This window comes from Alligator mississippiensis, chromosome 12 (genome assembly GCF_030867095.1).
Source record: "Alligator mississippiensis isolate rAllMis1 chromosome 12, rAllMis1, whole genome shotgun sequence".
Lineage (NCBI taxonomy): Eukaryota > Metazoa > Chordata > Crocodylia > Alligatoridae > Alligator > Alligator mississippiensis.
In genome coordinates this window covers 12666132-12680985 of record NC_081835.1, presented here as the reverse complement: position 1 = coordinate 12680985, position 14854 = coordinate 12666132, and the positions used below count along the sequence as shown (strand labels likewise).

Below are 14854 nucleotides of genomic sequence, written 5' to 3'. Positions count from 1 at the left end.
TTTATAAGATTAGATGGATAATTGCTTTAAAATATGCAATTAAATTTTCATAATGCGCTCATGACTGTATTAACATAATATTCATGTAAAATAACAATTTTCCAGTGAGGAATTATTATGGGGCTAATTTTCCATGAGAGAAGGCAAGAGGGTGTGTGTGTGTGTGTGTGTGTGTGTACCTATATATATATCTATGTCTGTATGTATTAGTTTATTACATTTTGTACTTACTGTAAAAAAGATCCTTACCCAACAATGATGACTGAAAAGCTTGCAAGGAATTACTTATTTGATGGGTTTGTCTTTATTTATTTATTTATAAATTTTTTGTATTTCCTGACTTTTGATAACCTTTAGAAAATACCATAATGCACATTTAGGGTTCCAGGTAGTTCAACAGTTTTTTTTCTGTCACTTTTGAATAACTAATTATGAATCGTTCAAAATACTCAAACTTCGTGAGCAGCTGATAGCTGTAATTAGCAACATAAGCCACATGGTATTCAGTTTCCTGATGTGCAGGGATGCCTGCAAGATCCCATTAAAGGTCATTTGCACCAGGTACAACATGGGCAGCTTTGCTTTAGAGGGGTTGTTGTTCCTTTTAAAGGCTCTCTCTGTTTTAACTGACATGGACTTACAGCAACTTTTCAAGCCAATTCATCTGTGAAGACATTTTTTTATTTTGTATCATATTTTGGGTTAATCAAATTCATTTTTTATCTAATTAACCTGAATCAAAATAAACTACTCTTAAATAAGAAAGTCTAAAGCAAAACACTTCACTGATTTGGGGTTTTTTTTAATGCAGGTTCATTCAATAAGATGTTAACAACATGGTCAGCATCTCTCACCTCACTGATTAAAACCGGTATCAGTCTGAGTGTGAAAAAAGGCCTTGCATTTCTAAGCTTGGTCTTGTTTATAATTTCAAAATGAGGTTTTTGCACCACTCCACTTCTATATATATGGGTCTATTCAGAGGGGGAGGAACAGACAGATGGACCAGACCGGGGTAATTAGCTATGTTAGTCTGAAGTCAGACAGAGGGAAGAGTAGAAGTGTACCTTACAGACTAACTAAATAGGATTTATATAGAGCACAAGCTTTCATGAACTTGAGTTCACTTCATCAAATACTGTGAAAGGACAAGCACAGAACAGCGTATGAACTGGAGTGAGTGATCTGAATACAAAAGTTGGGGAGAGAGGAGGCAGAGGGACTGGATTGCCCTCCTCTACACACTGAAAGATAAATATAGTTCTAGCCAGTCACTCAGGAGAAGTAACAGGCATTATGGCATAAATTGTTCATAATACAGATAAACTGCTCACAGCATAAATTGCTCATGAACTAAGTAGCAGCCTTTTCAACCTTCCTAATGACCATGCTGTCCAAATATAATAATTTACTAAAACACTCCCTTGTACCCATTGTACAGGGACCTTTAGAAAAAAATTAAGCTCTCGCATCCACAGGCACTGTGTTATTTTTTGTGTCGTGCATGTATGAGTGTTCTTGTGTAGATGCTTAGGTGCATGCAAACACACACACACACACACACACACTCTTTTAACCTGTCTAGTTTCTCTATTAGAGTGGCTTTCTGATTTTTTGGTGTCTGTTTTTTTTCCCTTTGTAGTGCTATCCTTCTTCTAATACTGAACACCACACAGAACAATGTTTCGCAGAGTGGGCACAACATTCCCGCAGGTGTCCCTTTTAATTAATTTGGGAACCAAAAGAAAATTCATACCCACTCCCTGGGATTTCTGTGTCAGCTCCGGGCACTACAGATGATCATTCATTTGGTACTTTTGCTTTCTCTGCATTCTTCCTTATGACATGCTGTTTGTTTTAGTCACTGTTTTTTGCTGTCCACTCTGATTTGCAGTGAGTCTCTCTCCATTTATTTTATTTCTGATTTTTTATTGTTCTCTTTAGTTATGGGCTTTTTCCCCTCATACTCAGCAGTGTAGTGTTCCTTTCCTGGGTATCCTTGCTTTGTGAAGGTTTCTGCTTTTATCAGTTTTCTTCTTTACTTTTCTTTTGTTATTTTTCCTCAACTAAGATTTTAAAAACAGGGGGGGAAGGATTCTCACAAGTACCTAAGGGCAGTGAGGTATTCACTGAAATTCAATAAAAAGGTAAACACTTAACTCTTTTATGAGTTTTTCATAGATTTCATAGACATTAGGGCTGGAAGGGACCTTGGAAGATCATTGAGTCCAGCCCCCCGCCCGAAGGCAGGAAGTCAGCTGGGGTCATAGGATCCCAGCAAGATAAGCATCCAACTTTCTCTTTAAGGTGTTCAATGTAGGTGCCTGAACCATCTCCGGCGGCAGGCTGTTCCAGACCTTGGGGGCTCAAACAGAAAAGAAATTCTTCCTTATGTCCAACTTGAAATGGTCTTGCAGTAGTTTGGTACCATTCGACCTCATCATCCCTTGGGGCGCTCTGGTGAACAAACGTTCCCCCAGATCCTGGTGGTCACCCCTGATAAACTTATAGGTGGCCATCAGATCACCCCTGAGCCTGCGCTTTTCCAGGCTAAAGAGCCCCATAGCTCTCAGCCTGTTGTCAGAAGGTCTGTTTTGCTGACTTCTGATCGTGTGCATGGCTCTTCTCTGGACTCTCTTAAGCTTCTCCACAACCTTTTTGAATCGTGGAGCCCAAAACTGGATGCACTACCCCAGCTGCGGCCTCACCAAGGCCGAGTACAGGGGGAGAATGACGTCCCGGGATTTGCCCGAGAAGCATCTATGGATGCAAGCCAGTGTTTTGGTCACTTTATTAGCCGCAGCATCGCATTGCAGGCTCATGCTCATCTTGTGGTCAATCATGACCCCCAAGTCCCTTTCATCTGTAGTGCTAACCAGCATAGCACTGCCAAGGCTATGAGCATGCTGCAGGTTTTTCCTCCCAAGGTGGAGAACCTTGCATTTTTCAGTGTTAAACACCACCGGGTTCTCATCCACCCATTTCCTGAGCCTGTCCAGGTCAGCTTGGATCGCCCTCCTGTCTTCTGGTGTGGATGCTTTGCCCCAAAGTTTGGTGTCATTGGCGAACTTGGCCAGTCCGCTTCTGATTCTAATGTCCACATCATTAATGAAGATGTTGAACAGTAGAGGTCCAAGGACAGAGCCTTGGGGGACCCCACTGGTCACAGGGCACCATGACGATTGACTTCTGTCAATTACCACCCTCTGGGTCCGACCACGGAGCCAATTTCCCAGCCAGTGGATCGTGCTGGACCCAAGGCCACAATTGGCCAGTTTTGCCAAGAGGTGACCATGGGATACCAGATCAAAGGCTTTTTTGAAGTCAAGATATATGACATCAATCTCTTCTCCCTTGTCCAGGTGATAGGTCACCTGGTCAGAAAAGGAAATGAGATTGGTCAAGCAAGACCTACCTGCAACAAACCCGTGCTGGCTATCTCTCAGGATGTTGGCATCAGCCAGTCCATTAAGGATAGCCTCTTTAATAAACTTTTCTAAGACCTTCCCCAGGATAGAGGTCAGGCTGATGGGCCTGTAGTTTGCCGGATCCACTTTCCTCCCTTTCTTGAAGATAGGCACCACAATTTTGAAATTCTCTCTGACATCACTCAAACCCTTTACTTAGGCAGATAAAATATATGGTCTGATATCCAGAAGGACTGAGCACTGGAAACATCTGTTAACATCAGAGAAGCTGCTTGCTGAGCAAATTAACATAAAGTAGCCTAAATGAGAGTTTGGGATTCTAACATTGATCAAACATTTCTGAAATTCGTGGCCACATCTTCATTTTTCCAATGTACAATCTATTGGTGGATAACACATGGGAGAATGAAGGGGATATGCTTGGTTTGCCTTAGAGGAGGTGGAGAATTGAAGCAAAGTGCATGGGCTAGGTACGGAGGGATTGGTTTCAAGCTCTTGAGCTTTCAAGATTTATTCACAGGTACTCTGCCTCGTTCTCAAGTTTGACTTAAACAATGATGGTGAAACACTGGAGGTAGACAGAGCCAAATCCTTCCTTCTAAGCCCTCAGTGATGTCTCTAAGCTTGACAGCCCATAATTGTTTTCTTTTATAAAAAGGAAGTGGTGCTGTCAGAGAGACTGGCAGATATTTTGTAAAAGACAACAACAATTGCTTAGACAAAGACATAGGACTCGCACTGTATCATAACAGACCATGCCCTTATGCTTCTAGAAAGCAAAATGCACAGTCCTTAATGGAAAAAAATAAAAGGGACCATAAGAACATCTCTAGACCTGATAAGAAAGTGGTAGGCATTTTCTTAAAGGAAAAAAAATGGAAAGACACCAAACATGGGAAGTGAAAATCTTCATGTTTTTGTGGAAAATGTTTGTGTGTCTCAGCCAACAACCAAAACATTATGGCTTTTCAAAATTCAGTCTAGACATTAAGACAGTTAGCTGGAAACACGCTTGCTCCATCTGGGAACCCCCAATTGCTGCAATCATAGCAACTGTGGCATCAGCTATGACTTTAATATAACAAGTTACGCACATTGGGGAAGTCCGTTTGATTGCTAACTCCAGTGATGTCAAGATTTAATCTACTATCCTGAATACAGTTTTGAAACATGCATAGTGCCTGCAACACTGCACCTGATCTAAACAAGCCTTGAGGCAGTGTGTGTGCAGCAAGGCATAAGCACTAAGGTCCATGCATTTTAAAACTTAAGGATATCATTCCAAAATGTACCTGCCTCAGATATTGGCAGGAATCTAGGAGCAGAAACGTGTGAAGGTTTTCAAAATCAGCAGCTAACATACTGCTGTATAGTGAAACCAAAAATAATTTGGGTCTTATCCCAAATATTCTGGCTGTCCCTGAGCTGATTATTTCTTATAAGAAAGAAAAGGATTAGGTTGTTTCAACTGTTGAAGGGATTTGCACAACATCTGCATGTGGCAGTAAAGTCTTTTTTGATCTGATTACGAAATAGATTTTCAAAATCTATATTCTCCAAGCATTCCCAGTAAATCCTTTGAAAATAGTATAGAAAAGCTACTGGTTAGGCTGGTGGAGTCCAAAAAGTCACGTTACACACAGATGCAAACACACATATAGAGCAAAGGATTAACTGAAAATTGCAAAAGGTTTTTTGCAGAAAGTTACACGTGATACAAGTATAATCCATTGGGGATTCCAAGAGGCTTTAAAAATCAGAGATAATTCTGAATCTCAGGTCCCCATCCGAAATGCTCAGTCATTTGGAATTTCAAGCAGGGATCAATTCCGGAGTGGAGAACAGTTATCTGAATGAAGTTTTAAATCAGAAGGCTTGTGTTTATAACTTCAGACTCCATGACTGATGTGGAACAGCAGGTTAGAAACAGGTTAATATGTATGTAAAAACTTTGTATTATATGCATTATAAATACAATCCTGTGTTTTATTGGCAGAAGGCTGATTACAACTTATGGGTTTTATAGTTACAATGGCACAAAATACCATATAACCTCTGCTACTTTGAGGATTTATGTACGGCTAGGGGCAGAAGTTACACATAAACTGGTTTAAGTCATTAGAAATTAGTTTAAACCTATAATGGAACAGAAGCTCAGCGTACATACACCAGTTTCAAAATGGCTGAAACTGGTTTACAATAAACCTGGTTGAATGTAGTATCAGACTTAACTGATTCGGGTCAAACTATTTTATGAAACTTCTGTCCCAGACCCCTTCCTGGCTGAAGTTAAATCACAGTTTCCCCAGTATCCCAGCATGCTTTCCAGCCCTGGGCTGGGCTGTGCTGCCTGGTCCAGCAGAAAAGGGTTTGGGAGCAGGAAGGGGAGAGGGAGGCAGGGACTGCTCCCCCCACCCCTGGCTGAAGTCTGGGGCCTGGGAGGGGGTGCTAAACCCCACTTCCCCCGAGTACAGAGCTGCCCTGCTAAATTTACTTAAAGTTACTGCTGGCTGCAACTGTGGACTATAAATCCTAGAGGCACCTGGAAGCAAGAAGAGGAAGTGATGAGCAACGTTGCAGGGTCCTGCTGCTGTGATGCCGGACTGCAAATCCCAGAGACCTTGGGGGGGGGGGGGAGGCAGGAAGAGGAAGTGCCAGAAAGCCATGCTCTAGCAGCCCTCAGATTCTAGCCTGAGGCACTGCAAGCATTGTGGCTACATTTACTGAATCAAAGGTAAATGTGTGTCCAGTTGTTTCTCTGTTTAATCTTTGCAGCTTAGACTAACCTGCAAAAACTGATTTGATTCAGCCTCAGCCTTTTTGACCATCGGTACTTAGCTTATGAGGATACCACATTTTGTAGCAAACCATTGCTCAGTTGATCATTCTTGATATATTGAAAAAAAAAGAAAGTCATCCTGGAATCAGTGGTTTACTGGACTGTCTATCATTCAGAAGAAAGATGCGTTTGATGCTAGGGGAAACACTTGGGACAAATTTAGGAACCATGGAGTTTTCCTTATCAACAGGCAGAAGTCAAGCATTTATGCATAGCTATTATTTGGTCATATACTGCTTTTCTTTAGCATTTTTGGGGCATTTGTCTTCTCACCATTTTAGATCAAAGATGTTTTGGTTTCTGATGCACAAATGGCACTATTAGCTGTTTCCACACTGCCTGAATCTTTTCTTTTTAACAGTTGGGGTTTTTTGTTGTGGTTTTTTTTTTTTTTTTTAAGTAATAGCAACTTGTCAAGTGGACATGGCACAAATCCTGTTGGTTTTAGCACCTTGTGAATTCCTAGCCACCCTCTCTCCTATCTTTTCCTCTGTGCTGTCATCTCTAGCTCTGAATTGCCTATCTTCTCTGTGCTCAAATGGCTCACTAAGTATAAGCCATGCAGAAATCAACTGCCAGTTCATCCATGACATAGCACATTTCAGGGAAATGATGCATTCTAAGCAGATTCCCACGCTTCTGGAGTTACTAAAACTCTATTCCAGCCTAAAGTTTGAGATGGGGGTGGGGGTTGGAAAGAGAGGAAGAGAAAAAATGACAAAAGAAATGAATGGAGTGTTGTAATTCCCGTAACAGGAATTTAAAGTGAGATGGCTATATTCTACTCTAAGTGGGTATATAATGTGTGACTCAGTCATGCAGCCAGCAGTGCAATGGGTGGAGGCAGAGCAGCAGATGGATTCAGGATATACTCTGAGTCAGCAAAAGCCTTCTAGAGCTCCCAAGGAGCAAAAACCCAACCACATTTGAAGTATAAGATACACTGTGCTTTACTTTTACTCTCTAGCTCCTCCTTTTATCCTAACCCTTCTTAATGTCTGTCTAGTTAAAACAGTTAAGACCTAAATCTCCAACCTTCCCTATTGCAGTTGGGACTGATCTGTGTATATAAGTTAAAGAGATCTGAGGAAGTTTATCTGAGCTGCTCTCCCACCCCACCCCCTTGTGCCACCCCCATAGGGGCCAGACACCATTTAGCATGATGTAACGATTGCTGTTTTTGAGTCCTGAACGGCAGCTTCCCATAGGTAGACTTGGAGCTTCTGCATAACCTCTAGGATTCATGGCTCAGTCAGTAACAAATGTCTGATATTAATCTTGATCTATACAACAATTCATCAAAAATAGCCTCTTCTTACTGGTGTTTCTGAAGATACTGAGTAAATATAAAATCTGCTCAGTGCCTTGGCAGCTAAAATACAACACATATAGAGTTCCCAACATTTTTTTGCCGATAGAGCCTGCGAACATTGGAGAAGTAACATCCCTAGCAGAAGTGCATGAAACTTTTATTACAACCCCATATGCTAGCCAGGAGGATTTTTGCAATTTTTGCTATAGTTCACTGGTCTTCAGTCCATCTACACCTAGTAATGGTATCTTATAGACACTAGGAAATTTCAGTAGTTTACACTACAACTTTAAGGGTGTTTTCTTCCATTTATTTGAGCTTGAAACTTGAAGGAGAACACATTTACATACCACTTGGATAAAACTGGAGAAATCTGCTGACAAAGGGTTTGTACACATGTAGGAGTGTACAAAGTTATGGGTGCACCAGTGGTGTCAGGAGTAACACTGCTATCAAGTTTTGGCTCTGAAGGTGTATATTTTCAAACAGATGCCTTCAACTTTTCACATGTATAAAAAATAAACCAATTTTTCAGGTACTTAGGGTAAAACAAATCTAGTTTGACTTGGAGAATTATGAAACTCTGGAGAAAAATTAATACAAAACATATCTGGAAGGGAGTAAATCTATTGGGTATATAACTAATGTACATAGTATATTAAAACTGTCAGGTCATGATGAATGTAGGGTTTGTAATTGAAATGTATTTTTAAAGTTGAATGTATGGTATTGCTAAATGTCATCAACCTCGGAGACCCTGCCTGACACGTTATTAAAAGGACCTGAGGAACACTTGATAAAGTAGCACAGTACAAAATAAATAAATAAAAGTAAAGTACAATTTCCAAGGTAAAACTGCAAAAATGATGTGTCCTGCAAGATTTTCCCAGTATCAGAAACGTAATAATTTTTCAGAATTTTTCTTTACAGAACTATTCAGGTTTGTTTTTTGCTTATTGTAGTTTGCTATGACTGTACCTTGCAAAACAAGTTCCTTTTGCAATGATGAATGGCAAGCAAAACTTTCACTCCTAAGAACAAATGTCTTGATAGTGGCCTGGAATATGGTAACAGCAAATTCTGTGGTCTCTTTCCCGTTATCTATGGAAAGATTCTTCTTTTTCCCTCCTACAGCCCTGAGTCACCAGAGCACTTAAGTGCATGATTAGCTTTATCCCCTCAAGTCCCCGTCAGTCAGTGAGGTTTAAGTACATACTTAAGTGCTTTGGTGACTCAGGAGCATTGAGCTAACTGTATCCTTCTTTTTATCCCCCAAATCCATCCATTTCTCTCTATTGATGATCCCACTCTTCTTCCTTTCTTTTGCCTACTATAAAATTATAAAATTGTTGCCTTGTCCTTCCTACTTGCACTCAAAAATACACTTAATTCTACTCCTCCTGCTTTTTCCCCACTCTCTTTTCTTTACTCCTAATTTTAATATACCCCTTTACAGCCATGGGTGTGTTAATTGGATCTAACCAATGATAACTGGCCAATCTGAAATGCCACATGGATACAACTACATTGTTTCTGGTTTAGGAGGCAGCACATCCCACACTCCCAAAGCAGCACAGCATACCTGAGGATGCAGTAAATATATCATGTAGATGCATCTTTAATTCCCAATCATTTAATCAATACAGCAAGTTCTACCCAATACAACAAGCGCTGCCTCCCAAACCACTTTTCCCAATATAAAACTCAAGTTTGTCCTAAATGTGGTGATACAGTAAGACCATCAGCAACACAGGCAGCTTCTAATAGGCTTGGAGCAGTTGCTCTTACCAAGTAGAAGCAAACCGTATATGCTGGCACACCTTTGGAAGCCACAAGGTTTGAGAGCAGGGCCTCCACTAGACTGAGTGGAATAAGACTTGGAAAAGGGGAACCATAAAGTATATATAATCACCGAAGGTTCGATTTCAGGATCAGAATCAGGCACAGGGACCTGTGTTCTCCCATTTCCCACGTGGATAGAATAATTACCAGCCTTTTAGGTATTCTTGGGCAGGGGAAGAGGATATTGCATAAGCTCTCTCTTTCTTACAATCGTTTGCAAGAAAAAAACCCCAAACCTGGATATTTGTCCCATATGGAATGGGAAAAATTTTTAGAAGGCTTGAATATGTTCTCAGGATAGGAAAACTTTATCTCGTCCAGGCCCAAAAGAAAATAAGCTTGCTTTTTTTTCTTGTATTTATAGGGTTAACATTAAATACTTACCTGCATTTATCAGTACAGATTCAATTAGGCATAGCCCAGAAGGTCTCATGATGGTATCCTTGCTATAGATCACACCTGGCTAAAAGGGGTGTTTGTAAACATTAGCTAGAAACCTTTGCTGCAGGCAGCCTTTGATGTAGCCATCTGTCTCTTGTTTCCATTTCACCATAAAATTAGTCTGTTTATTATTTATTTTCTTCTTCTGGGAGCATCACACACCTAATTCTGCTTTATAATCTTCATACTTTCAAGATGAAGGGTGTCTCATATATTAGTTTGTTCTCCTGTTACTTCATATGCAATACTTAGTACGCATCTTACTAAAATCAACTTTTAGTCTTCCTACATTTTGCTCATAGTTTTGCTGTATACATTATGTTGGAGTGTGAAAATGAAATTTCCCATTGTTGGCTTTGGATCAAATGTTATAAGAATGATCAAGACAGGGAAAATAAATTAAACCATCCAGGCAGCTTGAATATCAAGTATTAAAAACTTCGTACTACCAATAAGCTACTTGGGGGGAGGAAGGGAGGAAGGGTTAGTTTAAATAAGTGTCAGTAAAAATCCTTGTAAGAACAGAAACCCAGAGAAATGACTGTCTGTTCAAAAGCTTTCAGTTATCAGAAAAATAAGCCACTTCCATCATGATATTCAAAGAGATCATACTGTTCTTGCTCCTGTTAATATCTCTGGGATTTCCAAGCGCTCTACAAATCTGAAAATCAGAACACAGTTCATTCTCAATTACTCACTGAGGTTAGGTCAGATAATATAATTCTGGAAATGACATAAGAGCACCTTAGAATACATATAAACATGTACATCATAAAAACTCACTCCGAGGTTGCGGCTCCATTTCAATCCCTTCCAAGAATAGCCTCCTCTGAATTTGTGTCTGAAAGAGAAAGAAGCATATTCTTGGCTGTGGATCAGGTGTTGTAAGAATGATCAAGACCAGGAACATTCAGATTTGTATTCAGTGGGTGCATCCAGATGTGCGTGGACATTTGGTTCTCCAGGGACAACTAGCAGCGGTGCAGCTTGCACCACAGCTACTTGTCCCCAGGGAATGCCCAGGCCACGTGCACTTTGGTGCATGGCAAATTACCCAAGTGGTGGTAGGGGGGCTGGGGCCAGCACTATGCTGGCCCCAGCAGCCTTACCCAGGGGTCCTGGGGGACTCCTGGGGCTGCAGCCACAGTGATCCTGCCTGGTGGAGCCTAGCTGGCAGCCACAGCATAGCTCTTGCTGGCCCAGCTCTGCTTTTCAGCAGCACATGCTGCCCAAGCTTGTGCTGCACTGTTTTTTTCCTCCACAATTTTTTTATCCAGGGGCCAAAAAAAAGATATCCGGGGTAAAAAAAAACCCATGGAAAAAAAATCCTTGCTCAGCACATGCTTGGGCAGCATGCCCTTGCAGCTCAGGGAACACCTCAGTGTGTAGTATGTGGCACTACAAACATGTTTGTGGCACCACATACTGCATGACCATGCTCATCTGGACACACCCAGTGGGCACATCTACACCAGATGCTATGGTGCTATAGCGATGAGCTAGGGCAACGTAACTCATTGCTATGGCGACATGGCATTGGTGGGCATGACCTCATTGCTACTGCTCAGTAGGGTTGGAAATACTGTCAGGACTGCACAGGTTGCCAGGACTGGCACAGTTTCCGTGCACTGCCAGGACTGCACAGTTGGGCGCGTGTGTAGACATGCCCGACTGCACAACTGCACGTCAGGCACACCTGTAAACGTGCCCAGTATTAATCACATTTTGGTTATTAAGGAGTCAGCAAATCTAAGAAACAGTTGTCATAGATTATAAATTCCATGTTACTAAGTGTAACCCTGCAATACAACATGTTTGTAAGAATAAAAATAACATGGACAAAAATAATTTGTACAAGAAAAGGCGTAAGGCGCAGAAGGGATAGGGGGAATGTTATGCAACATGCAGTATGATAAAAAGAAACAAATCCAGGGGAAATCTAGTTTGAATATAGACACCCACACTGAAATAACTCTCCAAACCCAGTGCTTTGAAGGCCAAAACACAGACACTCCATCCTCCCATTTTGGAAAGAACAGAGTACAGTGGATTTGGACCATCCTGTTTTTGACTTCTTCTCTTACTTCGGAGTCTAGTAAGTGACTCGACATCCTTATTTTGCAGTTCTAAACAAACAGTTCCCTGTACGCTGTTACATGTCCCTGAGGTAGTAGATATAGGGACAAAGGGATAGCTCATCATTTATTTGTTATGCCTAAGAAATAAAGTACACAAAGAACGTTTTCAGGATAATGAATAGATTCTCTATTTCTTTTTTTTATTAGAGGTACTGAAAAAAACCCTCAAAACTTTGTCTTCACTTTCATACTAAGCCTGTTGGCCAATTCTATTTTAATCCACATTGTTCCCTGGGAATGTTTCCATTTAAATTATACGTTGGTGGTGTCGGTTTTGTTTTATAAATATTTGAGGAGAAATTTAATACTAACATGTCCTACCTTGTGATGGCTATAGTAATTATTTTTCATAGTCAAACAATGAAGCAATTACCATACTGAAGCTCCACATAGCTTGTCAAAAAGCAGAGGGATATCAAAGCTAGGAAAATATTTCTGGCTCGTCTTCCTTTGTTAAACACCAAGATCTTCAGTTTCAGAGCTTGAAACACTTTTAAAATAAATCTTTCATCACCTTCGTTTTTCAATATTCATACTTTTAGATGGTTTAAAGAAAAGGGCTTTTTGGAAATATAAGCTACAAAAGTCACACCTATGTTACTTGGAAAGCAGACTATTTTGTATTAAATAACCGATATATAAAATGTATGAAGTTAATTGATTTTTTTTTTGGACTGGCCGAATTATAACATGAAGAGCGTAACATGAACCAAAGATAAAATTAACATTATTTCCTGATTTGGTAACCATACAGCAGAATTTATCATTAGAAAAAGAAAATGTATTATGAAATGTTTTTATTTAAGTATTTAAGTGTTAGATCTTCTGGTTTGTAGAGAAGTTTGGAGAGGTAGAATGATGAGCCAATTGAAAATTATGTAAAAGTAAAAACATAATTCAGAAGATACACAAGAATTTGATTTCTGAATTTGACAACAATTATAATAAATCAGAATCACTACAAAACAAAGAGAAAATCTGTTCAAGATCCAAAGCTCAAAAATGACTGTGGATGGGGTTTCCAAGGTTTTCAGTGAAGTCAAAACAATTCTCCTACTGAAGTTAACAAAAACATTACCTATGCATCTAGTCCTGTAGTCCTTACTCAGACATAATCACCATTGACTTTATTGAACAAGAATGTCAAGATTTTAAATAATTAAGAGTGTAAAATGAGCATATTTTATTTTATTTATTCACCTCTGTACTAATATCCTCAAAATGTTTGTTTTTTTCCCAGAAGACTGTTTTAAAAGAACAGCCTTTAAAGCAGGTGGGGGCTTGTACTAGGTGTTCTCTAAAACCAAAGATTTCCCTTCTAACTTTCCAGTTGACATACTCTGTATTGCAGTGAATCACTTCAGGTTATGTTAGTGATCAAACATGGCTTTAGCAATCAAACACAGTATGATTGAGATTTCCTGGTATGAAGGGGGCAAAAAAGTTCAATTTGATAGGATCAACTTGACAAGTGACAGTAAACATTTTAATTTAATGCTGCGGAAAAAAAGAGAAGTGACCGTTATTGGCAGATGAAGTGTAGAAACTAAGTAAAAGCTGCTCATGCTGCCCCCCTGTGTGACCCTTACCATAGCAAAAAAATTAAACTCTTCTTACTACTCTTCTGCTTGAATGTAGAAGCATGGCATGAGACAGAGGCAGAGGCCTCTGTTGAATCACTCTCCCATGGACTAGCAGAAGTCATGTGTATGAACTTCACTTTGTAAGTAGAGTGCAGGGTAGCCTATGTTCCTATTCAATAGTTGAAGAGGGACCTAAATGGGGATAGGGCCCTAGCTGTAAATACACTCATTCATCATATACGAGAGTTTGCATGGTGAAACGCAGCAGATACTTGAGCTAGCTCTGCATGCCCTAAGCTCTGAAACTGAGGCTAAGTGCAGACGTTCAAAAAGCCTGAGGTGGAAGTGCTCTAAGTATCACACTGTACCCAAAATACTGTAGATTAGTGTGGGAACGAACAGAACAGGCACTCGCACTTGAGGGGAGGGAAGGGCACGGAAGTGGCCTGCCCTGGCCAGAGCCAGCTGGTGGGGGGTGCTCTCATATGCCTCCCAGGAGGCTGCCAGAGCAGCCCTTCTGCCCAGCCCCGACTCCTGCCAGCTGGCAGCAGGGGCTTGGGGGAAGTGGGGAGGGGAGGACAGAGTTCCCCCTGCCACAAGGGCCTCCCTACAGCTTGCTGGCTTGGGGACCAGGGGGAGCAGACCAGGTCCAGGCAGCAGGGGGGTTCCATTTTTCCCTAGCCATAGTTCTCTGCATGGCAAAAAGCCAGATGGGCAACCCCATGCCACAGCTTCCAGCTGCAGCTGTCAAAAGACCGGGGGTGGGGGGGTGAATGGAACCCCACTTGCTGCGAGGTCCCCTCCCCCAGCTTGATGACTTGGAGTCTGGGGGAGTTGGGCCAGGTCCACATGGCAGGGGGCTTTGTTCACCCCATCCCTGCCCAAGCCTCTTGGCAACTGCAACCAGAAACTGCAGCATGGGGCTGCCCGTCTAGCTTCTCACCATGCTGAGAAATGTAGCTGGGGAGAATGGAGCCTACCTGCTGCACAGACCCAGCCCAGCCCAGCCACCCTAAGCCAGCAACCTGGGGGTTCCCCATTCCCGGTTGCACAGATAGGAGACAGAGCCTTTTGTGTCTCCTCTGCGACAGCCTGGGGCCAGGGCTATGCCTGTTCTTGCTCAGAGCAGATGAGCACTGGCCAAGGCTAGCAAGCCACCCAGCGAGGGGCCCCTGGGATGCTGGGAGACTACAACCTACCTTAACTTGCAATGGATGTGGTACAGATGTTTGATAAAGTGCTCTAACCTAAAGCACTTTAGTCTGATACCA

The 14854-nt window shown here is 41.4% G+C and overlaps 1 long non-coding RNA gene across 3 annotated transcripts in view; it reads right to left on the bottom strand.

Moving 5' to 3' along the window:
• Positions 1-14854, bottom strand: part of LOC109286220 (uncharacterized) — a 672376-nt gene that overhangs the window by 208410 nt on the left and 449112 nt on the right. For 2 of the 3 annotated variants that reach the window (XR_009456013.1, XR_002094189.2), the window contains 2 exons: positions 10646-10703; positions 7903-10523 (listed from right to left, as the gene is read on the bottom strand). This is a non-coding gene — a long non-coding RNA (uncharacterized LOC109286220). Of the gene's footprint in view, positions 1-7902; positions 10524-10645; positions 10704-14854 lie in introns of those variants that run through there. The other variant, XR_009456014.1, reaches the window with a different exon arrangement.